An 8,367-nucleotide genomic window follows, 5' to 3' on the forward strand; every position below is an offset into this window, starting at 1 on the left:
TAATTTATCATTATGATTGCTATTTTACATTATTATAACCTGACACTTATCACTGCTACTCTGCTGACACACTTTTTACCACAGCCCTCCACCACCACAACCTACTCCTGAGGTGATATACTTTTAGTATGGTTAATTTAAGAAAGATTAACACATTATGTTTTAATGTTTTGTGGATTTGTTTGTTCTGACCTTTTAACATGCCATCACATAATAAACCCCGCTGGTGCAATACAATGGATTTCCATTCAGGCACGGTGGTGAAGCAAAGCTCAGTTGATGCTGAAAAAGAAGAGGAAAAAAGTCTGAGACACGGTAAGGCTAAAAAATTAACATAGAAGGAAAGTGAAAATGTGATGAAAAGCAATATTTTAAAACTTGTAATGACTAAATTTCAACTAACCTCGGGCTTGTGTGGCTTTGGGACAAATAAATGGAGATCTGCGCTCAACTGTGAAGGAGTTTTAGGTTTAAATGGAAGAAAAACAAAGAGATAGTTAGGTTGCAGTGTAAGTAGTCCAATCCACTGATTTCCCCCGAGAGTTAACCAAAATAAAACATCATAGTTTCTTAATTATCCATAGAAGTTATCTCAACGTGTGTGTTTCTGTGCAATAAGATTGCTGACTCCCAATTGTGTATTCATTCAATTCGAAAGTTGAATTGAAAGTTGGAGAGAGAACAAGACTGAGATGGAGTCAGAAAGAGGCATCTCTTGTGTTTTTCACCAGCTTTCTAACTTTTCTGCAGCAGGATACTTCTAACAACTCTATAGTGGATTTAAAATTAATTTGTCACATAATGGAGAAAATATACTCTTTAATGGGACTTTTAAAAGGTGCATTCAATTAAAAAAATGTCCGTCAAATGTCAGTCCGTCAAAAAAGTTTTTTATAATAATAACAACACTTTTTGTTGTGTAAAAAAAAAAAAAAAAAAAAAAAGAGAGAAAGCTAACCATAACCATAGTTAGCAGTCAAATCAACAGAAAAACTATTAAATAATATTAATAATAATACATTTTTACCAAAAATATAAAAATGGAATACAATCTTTGAAAATCCACACTTTTATTGAAGTTTATTAATGTTATTAATGTCATCTTAAACCACGGCCAAGGAATATTTAACCGCAGGTGATCACAGAAGTAGTAAGTAAGTAGTAAGTAGTAAGTAGAAGTAGAAGTACTTTTGCTTTACACTATGTCACCAGCTAAAGGCCCATTTGTACTCCTGCGTAGGGTCTACGCAGGAGCCATGCATTTATACTTCTGTGCAGGTGTGTCCGTCATTCTGCGATTACACCCCCAAGCACTAGTCGGCAGTAGCGCTACAGCATCCACTGTCTTGACTTTTGCCGGCCGAACAGGCAAACTTCCGGTTTAGCGCTCCGCTAACGTAAATGGGGGTAAAATTGTATACGTGCTGCTGGTGTAGCCTTTTCAAATGTTACCGACCGAATGGATCACATTCTGATAGCGAAACGAGTCATTTCGCTCGGGTTTCGACGGTCAAATATATTGATTCACTGTGTTACAGCCGCCGTTTTGGGCGCTAGTAAATGTTACTTTAAAGCGCGGGGTACTTCCGGTCGGCTCGGAGGCATTGCGAGGCTACCTAGCCGACCAATCACAGAGCTTACAGTCCGTGTCGACTCGACGTGTAGTTAAATTTTGAAGGAGGGGCACGTCAGAATGGCGTAGCCTCTGCATAAACCCGTAGCCTACGCCGTCGATTTGACGCAGAAGTATAAATTGCACTTAACTCTGTGTTGAAATGGACCTAGCCATGGCTTAAACTGACTGTAAACACATTATCAACCAGCTAAGCACTGGCACCCCCGGTACTGGGGGCTGCACGCAATTTCCGCGCAAAATGCAAATGCGTAATCCATGGACGATGCTAGTATTTTTGTCACCCCTATGCATGCTACACACCTGTGAAACTAGGAGGCTCAGCTAGCATCTCAAACCGACCATTTTTATCCACCCCAAACACACATCAAACACCAAGCATCTAAATGAACTTATATCATTACAGAAAGCGCTCTGTAATCACTGTACATTGCTTCATTTAATGCCTTCCACATATCTCTCCTCTCATCCTACACTGCAGTCCGACCACTCTAGAGAAGGATGTGCTGTCATATCGCTCAAATCAAAAAACTCTCCCAGTTATTAGCCGGATGATGATAATAACAACAAACGCACCAATATACATGTACACTTAGGAACGCTGACTGACTTTTTTCCGTTTTCGCTGCTTTCAGTCCAAAAACAGCTGTTTTCTGTGTGTATAAAGATTGCCTTTCCTTAGCTTCTGACCTTTCAAAGGACACCAGAATTATGCATCTAGGTTGAGGAGATATTACTGATTTATTTTGGCTGTTATTTTAGGTGTTTTTCCTAGAAATAGGTGCCAGGGTCCATTTAAAAGAGTTGAAACCTTTTTAAAGGGAATTAAAATATTGAGAACAGAGACATAAATACAGGAGATGAGGTCAAGATGGTTCAAGACGAGTATTTAAGGTTCATTCAGGCACTGTAAATAAACGTTTAAAAAATAAACATGGCTTTAAAGATGGTCAAAGTCCAACATCTGTAGGAAGTTCATTTTAGCTCTGTGGTGCACAGGGACTTAATGTTGCTTCTCCATGTTTACTTTGTACTCTGAGAACAGTTAGCAGCACTCTACCTGATGGCCTGAGAGGACGAAAGGGTTCAGATGGTAAAAGACACTGAAAGATGTCTTTCGGTCCTGAGGCGATAGGGGATTTATAGACACAAAGGCGTACTTTAAACTCTATTCTCTGTCTGTCCCCAGAGTGAAAAAGAACTCTTTCTTTCTCCCACCCGTATGAATGGTGAGCGTGAGTTTGCCTCTTGTGAGTTTTGTAGTCTGTCCTCTTCCAGGTTCCATGGCAGAGAGGATTTCGTATGGCTCAGATTGACGACACCTGGCGCTGCATTCCTAAGTTTGTCATGATTGCCAATACCATAATTTTATTATTTATTACGTCTATGCGTGTTGGTCCTGGGAGATGGTTCTGTCCTTACATAAATAAAAGTGGCTTGACTTAAATTTTAAATAGAAGAGGACCAATGATTGAAACCCCACACCATGCATAATGATCAATTGAGACAAAATAGTTCCCGTCCTGAAGATATGATTTAACCACTTTAACAGTAGAAGTCCACTTTTCCTGTCTGTCCAATAGTTTTGTATGATCAACTATGTCAAAGGCAGCACTTAGATGTAGATGACTAGAACTGAAATCTTGCCTGAATCAGTTTCTACATAAATGTCATTCAGAACCTTACTGAGAGCTGTCTCAGTATTGTGGCGCGGCCCAAATCCAGATTGATCAAAGAAACCATTTGCGGTTAAAAAGCTACTTCATTGCTGGTCAACAACTCAATAATTTTACTTACAAAGAGACGTTCGATATGTGTCTGTAGTTGGTAATCACAGATGTTTCCACACTACTCTTTTTGAGGAGTTCATTGATGACTGCAGTTTTTAACACATAAGAAAAATGACCTGAGGGCAGAGAGCTATTGACCATCTGCAGGAAATCTTTAGCTGAAAACATTTTTAAAGAGCATGAAGACAGCAGGTGGACAGCTTAACAACAATTTCTTTCAGCAGAATGTGTTTGGTTGTAGTGGAGCCTGACAACGTGGCGGGGCTCAGGGGGTGAGTTTTATGCCAGCATTAACCAGCTCTCCCATTTTGTCATAAATCCCGACAGAAGTGCGGGAGGGGAGAGGAGGGAGTGAGGAGGAGGAGGAATTGGAAGAGATGGTTATCAACATGCTGACGTTGAGGCTTTGATGTTTTGTCTTTGGGGTGCAGAGGCTGCTGTGTGTCAGGGTGCGTCATGTGAGGGCTGGACGATGGGTACACACACACCTACATCACCTGTCGTTTGTATGTTCAGATGAATTTGTTGTTTGAGGTTCTGTCAGTCATCAGCTCAGAGCAGACAGATCTATGCTTCTATTCCTCTTTACCAACATATTAAGGTGCACTGAAGAGAAAGCTTCATCTGATTAACTTCTTTGTGCTTTTCTTATTTACATTCACTGAGCTGCTGCTGATGGGCAGGAAATCTGCCCCATGTGTGAAAAATCACTTTGGGCCTGATTTACTAAATGTTTGCGTGAGGGAATAAATCAGCTGAGAAGTAGAAACATTTTACCATTATTTCTAATGGAGCCAGACTTCTTTTTGCAACCAGAAGAGTCGCCCCCTGCTGGCCATCTGATAGAATGCAGGTTTAAGGGACTTCTGCGTTCGACTCTGCCTGATGCCCGGAAGCTTCCCGCTTGGTAATATCATGATTACATCGGGGGTTACATCTAAATATTTTCTGTGAAAAGCTCAGCTATATGTTGAATAATATTAATTTTGTTCTCATGTTTGAATTTGCTGCACCGCCCGCCTGCCAGTTAATCTGCCTCTCAAGCTGTCTTTTGAAGTGAGAAATTAGAAATGTAGAAAAGTAATGAAAAAGTAAATAAATGTAATAAGTTACATTGTTTTGAAAAAGTAATTGAAATCTTTACACAACTATTACATTTTCAACTGGGTAACTTGTAATTGGTAACCTATTACATTTCAAAGGTAACCTTCCCAACACAGGACTATACAGGTGGAATGACATGTGTAGACTACATAGTGGGCACTAATATTACTGTGTGGCAATGTAAAAAACAGTAGATCAGTGCTGAATGCTGATGTCAAAGCCTAACAATTTGACGTCAGCAGCTGTTTGCAGTTGTTTTGTCACAAAATTAACTCCCAACCCCTTGTCAAAGCTTAAATACTTTTATGAGCTACAGCATGAGTCATTAATGCAAAGATTAGACATAAATAGAAACCCAAACCACAAACAGATTATATGTATACTATTGTAGCATTTCATACTTGTTAATGATCCTGATATCAATCAGATATACCTTGTGAATTCTGACACCAAGATTGGTAGAAGTACTGAGATGTACTGCTACTCTATATGACATGTCCCGGAAAGGTTTGTAACCAACTAATTGTGAAAAAACACAATAAATATCCCAAAAGCTGCTCCTAAACTGCTTTACATTTTGCCATATTTTCCTCTTTGTATTCACTCAGAACTGAAAATATAAACCATCACTCTGGCAGGCCTTCTTAGCCATTATATCCACAATAGAGTAAAGAACCATGTCTGTCGTTCATATATTCTTAATAATAAACAACTCAGGCTCATGCTGGTAGAACTCAGCAACTTCATTTACTTTGCCTGTTTCCTGTTCAAGTCAGGAAACTATAAACACCAAAATATTGAGTCTCAGAGCTGCCGATTTCTTCTCAGATCAAGCTCTTAGGCAAAAAAGGTGACAGAAAAATAACGCCCCACAAATAACATCGTTTCTCACCACCAGCGCGAAACAATTAACTCTGTAACTTACCCTTTAACTATAATTACCAAAGCTACACAACATCAGCGGGATAAACACGATTGTGGTAAAACCCACCATGCTGTTCTGCTGTTAATTTAGAACTGCAAATAAAAAACAATAATCTGCTGAGCCTTCTGGGCCTTGTTCCATTATGAAAGAGCGGTCATGCTTCCTTCCTGCATTACCCTCCAAACTTTAATCCACAGCTATTTCATTACAGCCATTTCCAGGCATTTTAATAACCATAAACCAAGACAGCAACATTAGTGGCCTTGCTGGCTCCGTCCCTTAAGCCCTTCAGCTGAATTGTGACGACTCAAAATGTGTGTGGGTGTGTTTGTGTGTGTTCAACTGTGTGTGTTGTTGCTGTTGTAAGTTTGCAGTTGTCGTCACGAATCGTGGGTGTAAAAGTGTTTTTTTTGTTTGGTTTTTTTTTTCGTTTTTTTGCATGTGTGGGCATGCAAAAAAATTGTATTGTATAATGTGTGTGTGTGTGTGTGTGAGTGTGTGTGTGTTTGTATGTGAGGTGGTCATTCATGGCTGCTGGAACTTTCTCTGCATGTTAATTCTGCTTTTCCCTGAGAAGTCATTACAAAAACCATCACTCCAGCAATTAGCCACCAGTGTGTAATGTAATTGAAATGCCAGGAGGTGTGTGTGTGTGTATGTGTGTGTGTGTGTGAGATTGAATTGCGTAGCTGAGTCTCACAATCCTGAATTGTGAGTGTTTTCATTAGTGGTTAATTTATTTTGTAAAGGACACTGAGGTAACTGTGTGTGTGTGTGTGTGTGTGTGTGTGTGTGCACAGTATGTGTACCTGCTGTTCATTAGGCACCTGCCTATTTATGTCTATGTGTGTGTGTGTGTGCTGTACAGGTCAGTGGTGATTCAGATTCAGCAGCAGATTCCGCCTTTTGATTGAAGGGGAAATTACAGCAAGACCCTGAATATTAATAACTCTGTTCTCTCATCCACTTGGTAACAGCCCAGATTATTTATAGATCTTTTCATCTTTTGGAAAAGTGTGTGTGTGTGTGTGTGTGTGTGTGTGTGTCAGTGAGAGAGAGAGAGAAACCTTTTCCATCACCATACAGTACCAAGCACTTACTGGTTGATTACTAAACTGTCCAACCAATAATATTGTGGACAAGGACCAAAAGGTCTAGCGCACCAATAGTAAAGAGCAATTTTGTAAGAAATAATAAAATAAAAAAGTTAGGGGGTTGAGACATACGTGATGCTAGCACATTGGAAGGGCAAAAAATAACATTCATAAAAAAATGTATATACATTTCTGCATTGTTTTAGAGCATGTTTGCTCTGCAGGGACACAAGACAGCAGGCAAAAGTTCATCCAGAAACACCATACTGAGGACAAGTGCTCAGTGTTGGAGACCACAGCGCTGTAACAGCACCAGCACCCTGCAGAACAGACGCCTGAGACGTTAACAGCTGCAGGTGGCAAGAGTTTTACATATAAAACCCCCAGCAGGGGGTTTCCAGATGTTCAGATGTCTGCAAGTCCTTTCGCACACTATCCATTCAATAAAATGCTCAAGCCCAATAGAGTTCCATGCAAAGTAAGTTTACTGAAAATCCACTACAGAGCACATGTGAATCTGAGCTGGTCCTGGGACCAACTGATCCCGCCCCATATTACATTCATTTATGTACCCTCCAACGCTTCTCCTTATATGGGCCTAATTGCAAGGTACACCTTTACTGATCTTCATCTGTCTGACCATTCTCTGATCTGAAATCTGATCCGTTCACCGAGGCTGGATCAATCCTGCACCACTGAGGAAGGCTTCAAAAATGGTCTCTGCTCTCAACTGAGTACAACAAAAAGTAATTATGTTAGTTTGACAAAAAAAGAAACAGAAGCCATTGGTAAAATAAATTATTAAATCACAAAGAAGAAAAAAGGAAAAAGAATTTCCTTGAGCCATATATATGACACCATACAGGAATTGAGATATTCTATATATTATTATTATTATTATTATTATTATTATATAGTTCTAAACACACCAGACTTAAACCTATGAGTCAATACTGTTTAACTTTCCTACCCTGTCATTCAGCAGCGGGCCCATTGGTTTAATAGTCATTTCCTAAAACAGCTTGGGACTTGAGCTTATCCTTGCAAAGTTAAGTTTCTCTCATAAATGTGTGACAAGTTTTTTACTTGTAGATTAATCTTGGAAATTAAATTTTCTCTCGGATTATTACCCCACTCCGCTGCCTCCTTTTTCCCTTTTACAATGGACCTTATGTGCAGTTGTACCTTTTCATCTTAATCATATTGCACATAAGAGAGTCCATAAAACACATAATAGAGATTTGAACTGCAATAAGAACACTGAAGATAATTAGGCTACACATTTACTCCATGCGATGCCAACAAGCCTCCCTGGCTTTGTTGGCAGTGTAGCATATCTACGTATGATTTTTAATAAAAATTATGAATATTAATTTTTCTGAAATATTAATTCATAAATCCTCGCTAAGGGCACCACCTAAAGATTTGCTGTCCGCCCAAGGCTTTAGAAACCTCAAGTATAGCTGAATAATTCTACAATTATTTCCTAGTGAGAGCGTTTCAGTTGTGTGTGTGTGTGTGTAAAAGCATTTCACTTGTGTGTGTGAGAGCGTTTCAGTTGTGTATGTAAAAGCATTTCACTTGTGTGTGTGAGAGCGTTTCAGTTGTGTGTGTGTGTGTGAGAGCGTTTCAGTTGTATGTGTGTGAGAGTGTTTCAGTTGTGTGTGTGTGAGAGCTTTTCAGTTGTATGTGTGTGAGAGCGTTTCAGTTGTGTGTGTGTGAGAGCGTTTCAGTTGTATGTGTGTGAGAGCGTTTCAGTTGTATGTGTGTGAGAGCATTTCACTTGTATGTGTGTGAGAGCGTTTCAGTTGTGTGTGTGTG

This window comes from Micropterus dolomieu, linkage group LG17 (genome assembly GCF_021292245.1).
Source record: "Micropterus dolomieu isolate WLL.071019.BEF.003 ecotype Adirondacks linkage group LG17, ASM2129224v1, whole genome shotgun sequence".
Taxonomy (NCBI): Eukaryota; Metazoa; Chordata; class Actinopteri; order Centrarchiformes; family Centrarchidae; genus Micropterus; species Micropterus dolomieu.